The sequence below is a fragment of the Camelus dromedarius genome, unplaced genomic scaffold (assembly GCF_036321535.1).
Source record: "Camelus dromedarius isolate mCamDro1 unplaced genomic scaffold, mCamDro1.pat HAP1_SCAFFOLD_172, whole genome shotgun sequence".
NCBI lineage: Eukaryota > Metazoa > Chordata > Mammalia > Artiodactyla > Camelidae > Camelus > Camelus dromedarius.
In genome coordinates, this window is record NW_026989779.1 from 430,911 (window position 1) to 447,022 (window position 16,112).

Here is a 16,112-nt window from a genome sequence, read left to right on the forward strand (position 1 = left end):
TGATTCCTAGTGCCGGTTTGAAATTCCTGCAGTTTATGCTGTAAACCCGAGTTAGATCTAGTACCTCAACATATATATGTATGGGGTGGAGTTTGCAACTGAAAAGAAACTATGTGTTCCCAACAAGCTAGTGAAGGACGGCTTTCACACACACTTTTCTCTCTGAACTCAGCATGTGGTAAGACGTTCGTTCATCTAGCACAAATGGAAAAGTTTGCAGAAGAAACTTTTACTCTGGTTTCTCAGTCTGTTTCCCAGTGCCGGTTTGAAGTTCCCGCTGTTTTCACTGTAAAACCGAGTTGGAGCTAGTACCACAACATATATATGAATTTAGTGTATTTTGCTACTGAAAAGAACCTTGGTGTTCCTAAGAAGCTAGCTGAAGGACGGCTTTCACACACACATATATATCAGAACTGATCATGTGGAGAGACGTTCATTCATCTAGCACAATGGCAAAGGTTTGCAGGGGAAACTTTTACTGTGGTTTCTCAGTCTGTTTCCCAGTGCCGGTTTGAAGTTCCTGCAGTTTTCACGGTAAAACGGAGTTGGATCTTGTACCTCCCCATATATATATATGGAGTGGTGTTTGCAACTGAAATGAAACTCTGTATTCCCATCAAGCTAGTAAAGGAAGGCTTTCACACACACTTATCTCTCAGAACTCAGCATGTGGAGAGAAGTTCGTTCATCTAGCACAAATGGAAAAGGTTTTAGGAGAAATTTTACTCTGGTTTCTCAGTCTGTTTCCAAGTGCCTGTTTGAATTTCCTGCATTTTTCACTGTGAAAGCGAGTTGGAGCTAGTACCTCTCCTTATATATGTATGGAGTGTATTTGGCACATAATAAGAAACTTTGTGTTCCCAAGAAGTTAGGTGAAGTTCGGCTTTCACACACAATTATCTCTCAGAAATGAGCATGTGGAGAGACGTTCTTTCATCCAGCACAAATGGAACGGGTTGCAGGAGAAACTTTTAGTGTGGTTTCTCAGTCTGTTTCCTAGTGCCAGTTTGAAGCTTCTGCAGTTTTCACTGTAAAATCGAGTTGGAGCTAGTACCTCCCCATATATATGTATGGAGTGTAGTTGGCAACTGAAAAGAAACTTTGTGTTCCCAACAAGCTAGTGAAGGACTGCTTTCACGCACACTCATCTCTCAGATCTTAGCATGTGGAGAGACGTTCGTTCATCTAGCACAAATGGAAAAGTTTGCAGGAGAAATTTTACTCTGGTTTCTCAGTCTGTTTCATAGTGCCGGTTTGAAGTTCCTGCAATTTTCTCTGTAATACCGATTTGGATCTAGTACCTCAACATATATATGAATTTAGTGTAGTTTGTTACTGGAAATAAACTTGGTGTTCCTAACAAGCTAGGAGAAGACGCCTATCACACACAATTATCTCTCAGAACTGAGCATGTGGAGAGACGTTTTTTCATCCAGCACTAATGTAACGGGTTGCAGGAGAAAATTTAGTGTGGTGTCTCAGTCTGTTTCCTAGTGGCGGTTTGAATTTCCAGCAGTTTTCACTGTAAAACCGAGTTAGAACTAATACCTCCCCATATATATGTATGGAGTGTAGTTTGCAACTTAAAAGGAAGTTTGTGTTTCCAACAAGCTATTTGAATTACGGCTTTCACACACACTAAATTCTCAGATCTTTGCATCTTGAGACACGTTCGTTCATCTAGCACAAATTGAACGGTTTGCAAGATAAAGTTTGACTCTAGTTTCTCAGTCTGTTTCCTAGGGCCGGTTTGAAGTTCTTGCAGTTTTCAATGTAAAACCGAGTTGGAGCTAGTACATCCCCATATATATGTATGGTGTGTAGTTTGCAACTGAAAAAATCTTTGTGTTCCCAAAAAGCTAGGTGAAGGACTGATTTAACACACACTTATCTCTCAGAACTGAGCATGTGGCGAGACGTTCGTTCATCCAGCACAAATGGAAAGGGTTGCAGGAGAAACTTTTAGTGTGGTGTCTCAGTCTGTTTCCTAGTGGCGGTTTGAATTTCCTGCAGTTTTCACTGTAAAATCGAGTTGGAGCTAGTACCTCCCCATATATATGTATGGAGTGTAGTTGGCAACTGAAAAGAAAGTTTGTGTTCCCAACAAGCTAGTGAAAGACGGCTTTCACACACACTCATCTCTCAGATCTTAGCATGTGGAGAGACGTTCGTTCATCTAGCACAAATGGAAAAGTTTGCAGGAGAAATTTTACTCTGGTTTCTCAGTCTGTTTCATAGTGCCTGTTTGAAATTCCTGCAATTTTCACTGTAAAACCGATTTGGATCTAGTACCTCAACATATATATGAATTTAGTGTAGTTTGTTACTGGAAATAAACTTGGTGTTCCTAACAAGCTAGGTGAAGACGGCTTTCACACACAATTATCTCTCAGAACTGAGCATGTGGAGAGACGTTCGTTCATCCAGCCAAAATGGAACGGTTTGCAGGAGAAACTTTTAGTGTGGTGTCTCAGTGTGTTTCCTAGTGGCGGTTTGAATTTCCAGCAGTTTTCACTGTAAAACCGAGTTGGAGCTAATAACTCCCCATATATATGTATGGAGTGTAGTTTGCAACTTAAAAGGAAGTTTGTGTTCCCAACAAGCTATTTGAATTACGGCTTTCACACACACTAAATTCTCAGATCTATGCATCTTGAGAGACGTTCGTTCATCTAGCACAAATTGAACGGTTTGCAAGATAAAACTTGACTCTGGTTTCTCACTCTGTTTCCTAGTGCCTGTTTGAAGTTCCTGCAGTTTTCACTGTAAAACCGATTTGGAGCTAGTACCTCCCCATATATATGTATGGTGTGTAGTTTGCAACTGAAAAAATCTTTGTGTTCCCAAATAGCTAGGTGAAGGACAGATTTAACACTCACTTATCTCTCAGAACTGAGCATTTAGAGAGACGTTCGTTCATCTAGCACAAAGGGAATGGGTTGCAGGTGTAACTTTTATTCTGGTTTCTCAGTCTGTTTAATAGTGACGGATTGAAGTTCATGCATTTTCACTGTAAAACTTATTTGGAGCTTGTACCTCAACATACATATGTATTTAGTGTAGTTTGCAACTGAAAAGATACTTTGTGTTTACAACAAGCTAAGTGAATTACGGCATTAACACACACTTATATCTCAGAAATGATCATGTGGAGAGACGTTCATTCAGCTAGCACAATGGCAAAGGTTTGCAGGGGAAACTTTTTCTGTGGATTCTCAGTCTGTTTCCCAGTGCCGGTTTGAAGTTCCTGCAGTTTTCACTGTAAAACCGAGATGGAGCTAGTATCTCCCCATATATGTGTATGGAATGTAGTTTGCAACTGAAAAGAAACTTTGTGTTCCCAACAAGCTATGTGAAGGACGGCTTTCACACACAATTATTTCTCAGAACTGAGCTTGTGGAGAGACGTTCTTTCATCCAGAACAAATGGAACGGGTTGCAGGAGAAACTTTTAGTGTGGTTTCTCAGTCTGTTTCCTAGTGCCAGTTTGAAGTTTCTGCAGTTTTCACTGTAAAATCGAGTTGGAGCTAGTACCTCCCCACATATATGTATGGGGAGTAGTTGGCAACTGAAAAGAAAATTTGTGTTCCAAACAAGCTAGTGAAAGACGGCTTTCACACACACTCATCTCTCAGATCTTAGCATGTGGAGAGACGTTCGTTCATCTAGCACAAATGGAAAAGTTTGCAGGAGAAATTTTACTCTGGTTTCTCAGTCTGTTTCATAGTGCCGGTATGAAGTTCCTGCAATTTTCAGTGTAAAACCGATTTGGATCTAGTACCTCAACATATATATGAATTTAGTTTAGTTTGTTACTGGAAATAAACTTGGTGTTCCTAACAAGCTTGTGAAGGACGGCTTTCACACACACATTTATATCAGAACTGATCATGTGGAGAGACGTTCATTCATCTAGCACAATGGCAAAGGTTTGCAGGGGAAACTTTTACTGTGGTTTCTCAGTCTGTTTCCTAGTGCCGGTTTGAATTTCCTGCAGTTTTCACTGTAAAACCGCGTTGGAGCTAGTAACTCCCCATATATATATATGGAGTGGAGTTTGCAACTGAAAAGAAACTTTGTATTCCCATCAAGCTAGTAAAGGAAGGCTTTCACACACAATTATCTTTCAGAACTGAGCATGAGGAGAGACGTTCTTTCATCCAGAACAAATGGAACGGGTTGCAGGAGAAATTTTAGTGTGGTATCTCAGTCTGTTTCCTAGTGCCAGTTTGAAGTATCTGCAGTTTTCACTGTAAAATCCTGTTGGAGCTAGTACCTCCCCATATATATGTATGGAGTGTAGTTGGCAACTGAAAAGAAACTTTGTGTTCCCAACAAGCTAGTGAAGGACGGCTTTCACACACACTCATCTCTCAGATCTTATCATGTGGAGAGACGTTCGTTTATCTAGCACAAATGGAAAAGTTTGCAGGAGAAATTTTACTCTGGTTTCTCAGTCTGTTTCATAGTGCCGGTTTGAAGTTCCTGCAATTTTAAGTGTAAAACCGATTTGGATCTAGTACTTCAACATATATATGAATTAAGTGTAGTTTGTTACTGGAAATAAACTTGGTGTTCCTAACAAGCTAGGAGAATACGCCTTTCACACACAATTATCTCTCAGAACTGAGCATGTGGAGAGACGTCCGTTCATCCAGCACAAATGTAACGGGTTGCAGGAGAAACTTTTAGTGTGGTTTCTCAGTCTGTTTCCTAGTGCCAGTTTGAATTTCCAGCAGTTTTCACTTTGAATCCGAGTTGGTGCTAATACCTCCACATATATATTTATGGAGTGTAGTTTGCAACTTAAAAGGAAGTTTGTGTTCCCAACAAGCTATTTGAATTACGGCTTTCACACACACTAAATTCTCAGATCTTTGCATTTTGAGAGACTTTCGTTCATCTAGCAAAAATGGAACGGTTTGCAAGATAAACTTTGACTATGATTTCTCAGTCTGTTTCCTAGTGCCGGTTTGAATTTCCTGCAGTTTTCACTGTAAAACCGAGTTGGTGCTAGTACCTCCCCATATATATGTATGGTGTGTAGTTTGCAACTGAAAAAATCTTTTTTTTCCCAAATAGCTAGGTGAATGACGGATTTAACACACACTTATCTCTCAGAACTGAGTATGTGGCGAGACGTTCGTTCATCCAGCACAAATGGAAATTGTTGCAGGAGAAACTTTTAGTGTGTTGTCTCAGTTTGTTTCCTAGTGGCGGTTTGAATTTCCTGCATTTTTCACTTTGAAACCGAGTTGGAGCTAATACCTCCACATATATATTTATGGAGTGCAGTTTGCAACTTAAAAGGAAGTTTGTGTTCCCAACAAGCTATTTGAATTACGACTTTCACACACACTAAATTCTCAGATCTTTGCATCTTGAGAGAAGTTCGTTCATCTAGCACAAATGGAACGGTTTGCAAGATAAACTTTGACTCTGATTTCTCAGTCTGTTTCCTAGTGCCGGTTTGAAGTTCCTGCAGTTTTCACTGTAAAACCGAGTTGGTGCTAGTACCTCCCCATATATATGTATGGTGTGTAGTTTGCAACTGAAAAAATCTTTGTTTTCCCAAATAGCTAGGTGAAGGACTGATTTAACACACACTTATCTCTCAGAACTGAGCATTTAGAGAGACGTTCGTTCATCTAGCACAAAGGGAATGGGTTGCAGTTGTAACTTTTTTTCTGGTTTCTCAGTCTGTTTAATAGGGACGGATTGAAGTTCATGCATTTTTCACTGTAAAACCTAGTTGAAGCTTGTACCTCATCATATATATGAATTTATTGTAGTTTGCAACTGAAAGGAAACTTTGTGTTTACAACAAGCTAAGTGAATTACGGCATTAACACACACTTATATCTCAGAACTGAGCATGTGCTGAGACGTTTATTCATCCAGCACAAATGGAACGGGTTGCAGGAGAAACTTTTAGTGTGGTTACTCACTCTGTTTCCTAGAGGCGGATTGAAATTCCAGCAGTTTTCACTGTAAAACCGAGATGGAGCTAGTAACTCCCCATATATATATATGGAGTGTAGTTTGCAACTTAAAAGGAAGTTTGTGTTACCAACAAGCTAGGTGAATTACGGATTTCACACACACTAAATTTTCAGACCTTTGCATCTTCAGAGACATTTGTTCATCTAGCACAAATTGAACGGTTTACAAAATAAATTTTGACTCTATTTTCTCAGTCTGATTCCTAGTGCCGGTTTGAAATTCCTGCAGTTTATGCTGTAAACCCGAGTTAGATCTAGTACCTCCCCATATATATGTATGGGGTGGAGTTTGCAACTGAAAAGAAACTATGTGTTCCCAACAAGCTAGTGAAGGACGGCTTTCACACACACTTTTCTCTCTGAACTGAGCATGTGGAGAGACGTTCGTTCATCTAGCACAAATGGAAAAGTTTGCAGAAGAAACTTTTACTCTGGTTTCTCAGTCTGTTTCCCAGTGCCGGTTTGAAGTTCCCGCAGTTTTCACTGTAAAACCGAGTTGGAGGTAGTACCACAACATATATATGAATTTAGTGTAGTTTGCTACTGAAAAGAACCTTGGTGTTCCTAAGAAGCTAGCTGAAGGACGGCTTTCACACACACATATATATCAGAACTGATCATGTGGAGAGTCGTTCATTCATCTAGCAAAATGGCAAAGGTTTGCAGGGGAAACTTTTACTGTGGTTTCTCAGACTGTTTCATAGTGCCGGTTTGAAGTTCCTGCAGTTTTCATGGTAAAACTGAGTTGGATCTTGTACCTCCCCATATATATATATGGAGTGGTGTTTGCAACTGAAATGAAACTCTGTATTCCCATCAAGCTAGTAAAGGAAGGCTTTCACACACACTTATCTCTCAGAACTCAGCATGTGGAGAGAAGTTCGTTCAGCTAGCACAAATAGAAAAGGTTGCAGGAGAAATTTTACTCTGGTTTCTCAGTCTGTTTCCAAGTGCCTGTTTGAATTTCCTGCAGTTTTCACTGTGAAAACGAGTTGGAGGTAGTTCCTCCCCTTATATATATATGGAGTGTAGTTGGCACATGAAAAGAAACTTTGTGTTCCCAAGAATGTATTTGAAGTTCGGCTTTCACACACAATAATCTCTCAGAAATGAGCATGTGTAGAGACGTTCTTTCATCCAGCACAAATGGAACGGGTTGCAGGAGAAACTTTTGGTGTGGTTTCTCAGTCTGTTTCCTAGTGCCAGTTTGAAGTTCCTGCAGTTTTCCCTGTAAAATCGAGTTAGAGCTTGTACCTCCCAGTATATATGTATGTAGTGTAGATTGCAACTTAAAAGGAAGTTTGTGTTCCCAACAAGCTTCTTGAATTACGGCTTTCACACACACTAAATTCTCAGATCTTTGCATCTTGAGAGAGTTTCGTTCATCTAGGCCAAATGGAACGGATTGCAAGATAAACTTTGACTCTGATTTCTCAGTCTGTTTCCTAGTGCCGGTTTGAAGTTCCTGCAGTTTTCACTGTAAAACCGAGATGGAGCTAGTAAATCCCCATATATATGTATGGAATGTAGTTTGCAACTGAAAAGAAACTTTGTGTTCCCAACAAGCTATGTGAAGGACGGCTTTCACACCCAATTATTTCTCAGAACTGAGCATGTGGAGAGACGTTATTTCATCCAGCACAAATGGAACGGGATGCAGGAGAAATTTTGTGTGGTTTCTCAGTCTGTTTCCTAGTGCCAGTTTGAAGTTTCTGCAGTTTTCACTGTAAAATCGAGTTGAAGCTAGTACCTCCCCATATATATGTATGGAGTGTAGTTGGCAACTGAAAAGTAAGTTTGTGTTCCCAACAAACTAGTGAAAGACGGCTTTCACACACACTCATCTCTCAGATCTTAGCATGTGGAGAGACGTTCGTTCATCTAGCACAAATGGAAAAGATTGCAGGAGAAATTTTACTCTGGTTTCTCAGTCTTTTTCATAGTTCCTGTTTGAAATTCCTGCAGTTTTCACTGTAAAACCGATTTGGATCTAGTACCTCAACATATATATGAATTTAGTGTAGTTTGTTACTGGAAATAAACTTGGTGTTCCTAACAAGCTAGGTGAAGACGGCTTTCACACACAATTATCTCTCAGAACTGAGCATGTGGAGAGACGTTCGTTCATCCAGCCAAAATGGAACGGTTTGCAGGAGAAACTTTTAATGTGGTGTCTCAGTCTGTTTCCTAGTGGCGGTTTGAATTTCCAGCAGTTTTCACTGTAAAACCGAGTTGGAGCTAATACCTCCCCATATAAATGTATGGAGTGTAGTTGGCAACTTAAAAGGAAGTTTGTGTTCCCAACAAGCTATTTGAATTACGGCTTTCACACACACTAAATTCTCAGATCTATGCATCTTGAGAGAAGTTCGTTCATCTAGCACAAATTGAACGGTTTGCAAGATAACATTTGACTCTGGTTTCTCACTCTGTTTCCTAGTGCCTGTTTGAAGTTCCTGCAGTTTTCACTGTAAAACCGAGTTGGAGCTAGTACCTACCCATATATATGTATGGTGTGTAGTTTGCAACTGAAAAAATCTTTGTGTTCCCAAAAAGCTAGGTGAAGGACGGATTTAACACACACTTATCTCTCAGAACTGAGCATGTGGCGAGACGTTCGTTCATCCAGCACAAATGGAAAGGGTTGCAGGAGAAACTTTTAGTGTGGTGTCTCAGTCTGTTTCCCAGTGGCGGTTTGAATTTCCTGCAGTTTTCACTTTGAAACCGAGTTGGAGCTAACACCCCCACATATATATTTATGGAGTGTAGTTTGCAAATTAAAAGGAAGTTTGTGTTCCCAACAAGCTATTTGAATTTCGGCTTTCACACACACTAAATTCTCAGATCTTTGCATCTTGAGAGACGTTCGTTCATCTAGCACAAATGGAACGGTTTGCAAGATAAACTTTGACTCTGATTTCTCAGTCTGTTTCCTAGTGCCGGTTTTAATTTCCTGCAGTTTTGACTGTAAAACCGAGTTGGACCAAGTACCTCCCCATATATATGTACGGTGCGTAGTTTGCAACTGAAAATATCTTGGTGTTCCCAAAAAGCAAGGGGAAGGACGGATTTAACACACAATTATCTCTCAGAACTGAGCATGTTGAGAGACGTTCCTTCATCTAGCACAAAGGGAACGCGTTGCAGGTGCAGATTTTTTTCTGGTTTCTCAGTCTGTTTCCTAGTGCCGGATTGATGTTCCTGCAGTTATCAGTGTAAAACCGAGTTGGAGCTAGTAACTCCCCATATATATTTATGGGGTGTAGTTTTCAACTGAAAAGAATCTTTGTGTTCCCAACAAGCTAGTGAAGGACGGCTTTCACACACACTCATCTCTCAGAACTGAGCATGGGGAGAGATGTTCGTTCATCCAGCACAAATGGAACGGTTTACAGGAGAAAATTTTATTGTGGTTTCTCAGTCTGTTTCCTAGTTTCGGTTTGAAGTTCCTGCATTTTTCACTGTAAAAGCGAGTTGGAGCTAGTACCTTCCCATATATATGTTTGGTGTGTAGTTTGCAACTGAAAAGAAACTTTGTGTTCCCAAAAAGCAAGGTGAAGGACGGCTTTCACACACACTTATCTCTCAGAACTGAGCATGTGGAGAGACGTCCGTTCATCTAGCACTAAAGGAACGGGTTGCAGTAGAAACTTTTATTCTGGTTTCTCAGTGTGTTTCCTAGTGGCGGTTTGAAGTTCCTGCAGTTTTCACTGTAAAACCGAGTTGGAGCTAGTAACACCCCATATATATATATATGGAGTGTTGTTTGCAACTGAAAAGAAACTTTGTATTCCCATCAAGCTAGGAAAGGAAGGCTTTCACACACACTTATCTCTCAGAAATGAGCATGTGGAGAGACGTTCGTTCATCTAGCACAAATGGAAAAGTTTGCAGGAGAAATTTTACTCTGGTTTCTCAGTCTGTTTCCCAGTGCCTGTTTGAATTTCCTACAGTTTTCACTGTAAAACCGAGTTGGAGCTAGTACCTCCCCTTATATATTTATGGAGTGTAGTTGGCACATGAAAAGGAACTTTGTGTTCCCAAGAAGCTAGGTGAAGGACGGCTTTCACAGACATATATCTTTCAGAAATGAACATGTGGCGAGACGTTCGTTCATCCATTACAAATGGAACGGGTTGCAGGAGAAAATTTTATTGTGGTATCTCAGGCTTTTTCCAAGTGCCGGTTTGATGTTCCTGCAGTTTTCACTGTAAAACCGAGTTGGAGTTAGTACCACAACATATATATGTATTTAGTGTAGTTTGCTACTGAACAGAACCTTGGTGTTCCTAACATGCTAGTTTAAGGACGGCTTTCACACACACTTATATATCAGAACTGAGCATGCGGAGAGACGTTCTTTCATCCAGCACAAAAGGATCTTGTTGCAAGGAAAATTTTACTCTGGTTTCTCAGTCTGTTTCCAAGTGCCTTTTTGAATTTCCTGAAGTTTTCACTGTGAAACCGAGGTGGAGCTAGTACCTCCCCTTATATATGTATGGAGTGTAGTTGGCACATGAAAAGAAACTTTGTGTTCCCAAGAAGCTAGGTGAAGTTCGGCTTTCACACACACTCATCTCTCAGATCTTAGCATGTGGAGAGACGTTCGTTCATCTAGCACAAATGGAAATGTTTGCAGGAGAAATTTTACTCTGGTTTCTCAGTCTGTTTCCTAGTGCCGGTTTGAAGTTCCTGCAATTTTCACTGTAAAATCGATTTGGATCTAGTACCTCAACATATATATGAATTTTGTGTAGTTTGTTCCTGGAAATAAACTTGGTGTTCCTAACAAGCTAGGTGAAGACGGCTTTCACACACACTTATCTCTCAGAACTGAGCATGTGGAGAGACGTTCATTCATCCAGCCAAAATGTAACGGTTTGCAGGAGAAACTTTTAGTGTGGTGTCTCAGTCTGTTTCCTAGTGCCAGTTTGAAGTTCCTGCAGTTTTCACTGTAAAATCGAGTTAGAGCTTGTACCTCCCCGTATATATGTATGGAGTGTAGATTGCAACTTAAAAGGAAGTTTGTGTTCCCAACAAGCACTTGAATTACGGCTTTCACACACACTAAATTCTCAGATCTTTGCATCTTGAGAGAGTTTCGTTCATGTAGCACAAATGGAACCGTTTGCAAGATAAACTTTGACTCTGATTTCTCATTCTGTTTTCTAGTGCCGGTTTGAAGTTCCTGCAGTTTTCACTTTAAAACCGAGTTGGATCAAGTACCTCCCCATATATATGTATGGTGTGTAGTTTGCAACTGAGAAAATCTTTGTGTTCCCAAAAAGCTAGGTGAAGGACGGATTTAACACACACTTATCTCTCAGAACTGAGCATGTGGAGAGACGTTGGTTCATCTAGCACAAAGGGAACTGGTTGCAGGTTTAACTTTTATTCTGGTTTCTCAGTCTGTTTAATATTGACCAATTGAATTTCATGAATTTTTCACTGTAAAATAGATTTGGAGTTTGTACCTCAACATATATATGAATTTAGTGTAGTTTGCAACTGAAAAGTAACTTTGTGTTAACAACAAGCTAAGTGAAGTACGGCATTCACACACACTTATATCTCAGAACTGAGCATGTGGAGAGACGTTCGTTCATCTAGCACAAATGGAAAAGTTTGCAGAATAAACTTTTACTCTGGTTTCTCAGTCTGTTTCCCAGTGCCGGATTGAAGTTCCTGCAGTTTTCACTGTAAAACGTAGTTGGAGCTAGTACCCCCCCTTATATATGTATGGAGTGTAGTTGGCACCTGAAAAGAAACTTTGTTTTCCCAACAAGCTAGTGAAGGACGGCTTTCACACACACTCATCTCTCAGATCTTAGCATGTGGAGAGACGTTCGTTCATCTAGCACAAATGGAAAAGTTTGCAGGAGAAATTTTACTCTGGTTTCTCAGTCTGTTTCCTAGTGCCGGTTTGAAGTTCCTGCAATTTTCACTGTAAAATCGATTTGGATCTAGTACCTCAACATATATATGAATTTTGTGTAGTTTGTTACTGGAAATAAACTTGGTGTTCCTAACAAGCTAGGTGAAGACGGCTTTCACACACACTTATCTCTCAGAACTGAGCATGTGGAGAGACGTTCGTTCATCCAGCACAATTGGAACGGTTTGCAGGAGAAACTTTCAGTGTGGTGTCTCAGTCTGTTTCCTACTGGCGGTTTGAATTTCCAGCAGTTTTCACTGTAAAACCGATTTGGAGCTAATAACTCCCCATATATATGTATGGAGTGTAGTTTGCAACTTAAAAGGAAGTTTGTGTTCCCAACAAGCTATTTGAAGTACGGCGTTCACACACACTTAATTCTCAGATCTTTGCATCTTGAGAGACGTTCGTTCATCTAGCACAAATTGAACGGTTTGCAAGATAATGTTTGACTCTGGTTTCTCAGTCTGTTTCCTAGTGCCGGTTTGAATTTCCTGCAGTTTTCACAGTAAAACCATTTTGGCGCTAGTACCTCCCCATATATATGTATGGGTTGTAGTTTGCAACTGAAAAAATCTTTGTGTTCCCAAAAAGCTAGGTGAAGGACGGATTTAACACACACTTATCTCTCAGAACTGAGCATGTGGAGAGACGTTCGTTCATCTAGCACAAAGGGAACGGGTTGCAGGTGTAACTTTATTCTGGTTTCTCAGGCTGTTTAATAGTGACGGATTGAATTTCATGCATTTTTCACTGTAAAACTTAGTTGGAGCTTGTACCTCAACATATAAATGAATTTAGTGTAGTTTGCAACTGAAAAGAAACTTTGTGTTAACAACAAGGTAAGTGAAGTACGGCATTCACACACACTTATATCTCAGAACTGAGCATGTGCTGACACTTTCATTAATCCAGCACAAATGGAACGGGATGCAGGAACAACTTTTAGTGTGGTTACTCAGTCTGTTTCCTAGAGGCGGTTTGGATTTCCAGCAGTTTTCACTGTAAAACCGAGTTGGAACTAGTAACTCCCTATATATATATATATATGGAGTGTAGTTTGCAACTTAAAAGGAAGTTTGTGTTCCCAACAAGCTTCTTGAATTACGGCTTTCACACACACTAAATTCTCAGATCTTTGCATCTTGAGAGAGTTTCGTTCATGTAGCACAAATGGAACCGTTTGCAAGATAAACTTTGACTCTGATTTCTCATTCTGTTTTCTAGTGCCGGTTTGAAGTTCCTGCAGTTTTCACTTTAAAACCGAGTTGGATCAAGTACCTCCCCATATATATGTATGGTGTGTAGTTTGCAACTGAAACAATCTTTGTGTTCCCAAAAAGCTAGGTGAAGGACGGATTTAACACACACTTATCTCTCAGAACTGAGCATGTGGAGAGACGTTGGTTCATCTAGCACAAAGGGAACTGGTTGCAGGTTTAACTTTTATTCTGGTTTCTCAGTCTGTTTAATATTGACCAATTGAAGTTCATGAATTTTTCACTGTAAAATAGATTTGGAGTTTGTACCTCAACATATATATGAATTTAGTGTAGTTTGCAACTGAAAAGAAACTTTGTGTTAACAACAAGCTAAGTGAAGTACGGCATTCACACACAATTATATCTCAGAACTGAGCATGTGGAGAGACGTTCCTTCATCTAGCACAAATGGAAAAGTTTGCAGAATAAACTTTTACTCTGGTTTCTCAGTCTGTTTCCCAGTGCCGGATTGAAGTTCCTGCAGTTTTCACTGTAAAACCGAGGTGGAGCTAGTACCTCCCCATACATATGTATGGTGTGTATTTTGCAAATTAAAAGAAACATTGTGTTCCCAACAAGCTAGGTGAAGAACGGCTTTCACACATACTTATCTCTCACAACTGATCATGGTGAGAGACGTTCTTTCATCCAGCAAAATTAGAACGGTTTGCAGGAGAAACTTTTATTGTGGTTTCTCAGTGTGTTTCCTAGTGGCGGTTTGAAGTCCCTGCAGTTTTCACTGTAAAACCGAGTTGGAGCTAGTTCTTCCCCATATATATTTATGGAGTGTAGTTTGCAACTTAAAAGGAAGTTTGTGATCCCAACAAGCTAGGTGAATTACGGCTTTCACACACACTAAATTCTGAGATCTTTGCATCTTGAGAGACATTCGTTCATCTACCACAAATGGAAAGGATTGCTAGATAAACTTTGACTCTGCTTTCTCAGTCTGTTTCCTACTGCCGGTTTGAAATTCCTGTAGTTTTCACTGTAAAAACGAGGTGGAGCTAGTACCTCCCCATATATATTTATGGGGTGGAGTTTTCAACTGAAAAGAATCTTTGTGTTCCCAACAAGCTAGTGAAGGACGGCTTTCAATCACACTCATCACTCAGAACTGAGCATGGGAGAGACTTTCATTCATCCGGCACAAATGGAACGGGTTACAGGAGAAAATTTTATTGTGGTTTCTCAGTCTGTTTCCTAGTTTCGGTTTGAATTTCCTGCAGTTTTCACTGTAAAACCGAGTTGGAGCTAGTACCTCAACATATATATGAATTTAGTGTAGTTTGCTACTGAAAAGAAACTTGGTGTTCCTAACAAGCTAGGTGAAAGACGGCTTTCACACACACTTATCTCTCAGATCTTAGCATGTGGAGAGACGTTCGTTCATCTAGCACAAATGGAAAAGATTGCAGGAGAAATTTTACTCTGGTTTCTCAGTCTTTTTCATAGTTCCTGTTTGAAATTCCTGCAGTTTTCACTGTAAAACCGATTTGGATCTAGTACCTCAACATATATATGAATTTAGTGTAGTTTGTTACTGGAAATAAACTTGGTGTTCCTAACAAGCTAGGTGAAGACGGCTTTCACACACAATTATCTCTCAGAACTGAGCATGTGGAGAGACGTTCGTTCATCCAGCCAAAATGGAACGGTTTGCATGAGAAACTTTTAGTGTGGTGTCTCAGTCTGTTTCCTAGTGGCGGTTTGAATTTCCAGCAGTTTTCACTGTAAAACCGAGTTGGAGCTAATACCTCCCCATATAAATGTATGGAGTGTAGTTGGCAACTTAAAAGGAAGTTTGTGTTCCCAACAAGCTATTTGAATTACGGCTTTCACACACACTAAATTCTCAGATCTATGCATCTTGAGAGAAGTTCGTTCATCTAGCACAAATTGAACGGTTTGCAAGATAACATTTGACTCTGGTTTCTCACTCTGTTTCCTAGTGCCTGTTTGAAGTTCCTGCAGTTTTCACTGTAAAACCGAGTTGGAGCTAGTACCTACCCATATATATGTATGGTGTGTAGTTTGCAACTGAAAAAATCTTTGTGTTCCCAAAAAGCTAGGTGAAGGACGGATTTAACACACACTTATCTCTCAGAACTGAGCATGTGGCGAGACGTTCGTTCATCCAGCACAAATGGAAAGGGTTGCAGGAGAAACTTTTAGTGTGGTGTCTCAGTCTGTTTCCCAGTGGCGGTTTGAATTTCCTGCAGTTTTCACTTTGAAACCGAGTTGGAGCTAACACCCCCACATATATATTTATGGAGTGTAGTTTGCAACTTAAAAGGAAGTTTGTGTTCCCAACAAGCTATTTGAATTTCGGCTTTCACACACACTAAATTCTCAGATCTTTGCATCTTGAGAGACGTTCGTTCATCTAGCACAAATGGAACGGTTTGCAAGATAAACTTTGACTCTGATTTCTCAGTCTGTTTCCTAGTGCCGGTTTTAATTTCCTGCAGTTTTGACTGTAAAACCGAGTTGGACCAAGTACCTCCCCATATATATGTACGGTGCGTAGTTTGCAACTGAAAATATCTTGGTGTTCCCAAAAAGCAAGGGGAAGGACGGATTTAACACACAATTATCTCTCAGAACTGTGCATGTTGAGAGACGTTCCTTCATCTAGCACAAAGGGAACGCGTTGCAGGTGCAGATTTTTTTCTGGTTTCTCAGTCTGTTTCCTAGTGCCGGATTGATGTTCCTGCAGTTATCAGTGTAAAACCGAGTTGGAGCTAGTAACTCCCCATATATATTTATGGGGTGTAGTTTTCAACTGAAAAGAATCTTTGTGTTCCCAACAAGCTAGTGTAGGACGGCTTTCACACACACTCATCTCTCAGAACTGAGCATGGGGAGAGATGTTCGTTCATCCAGCACAAATGGAACGGTTTACAGGAG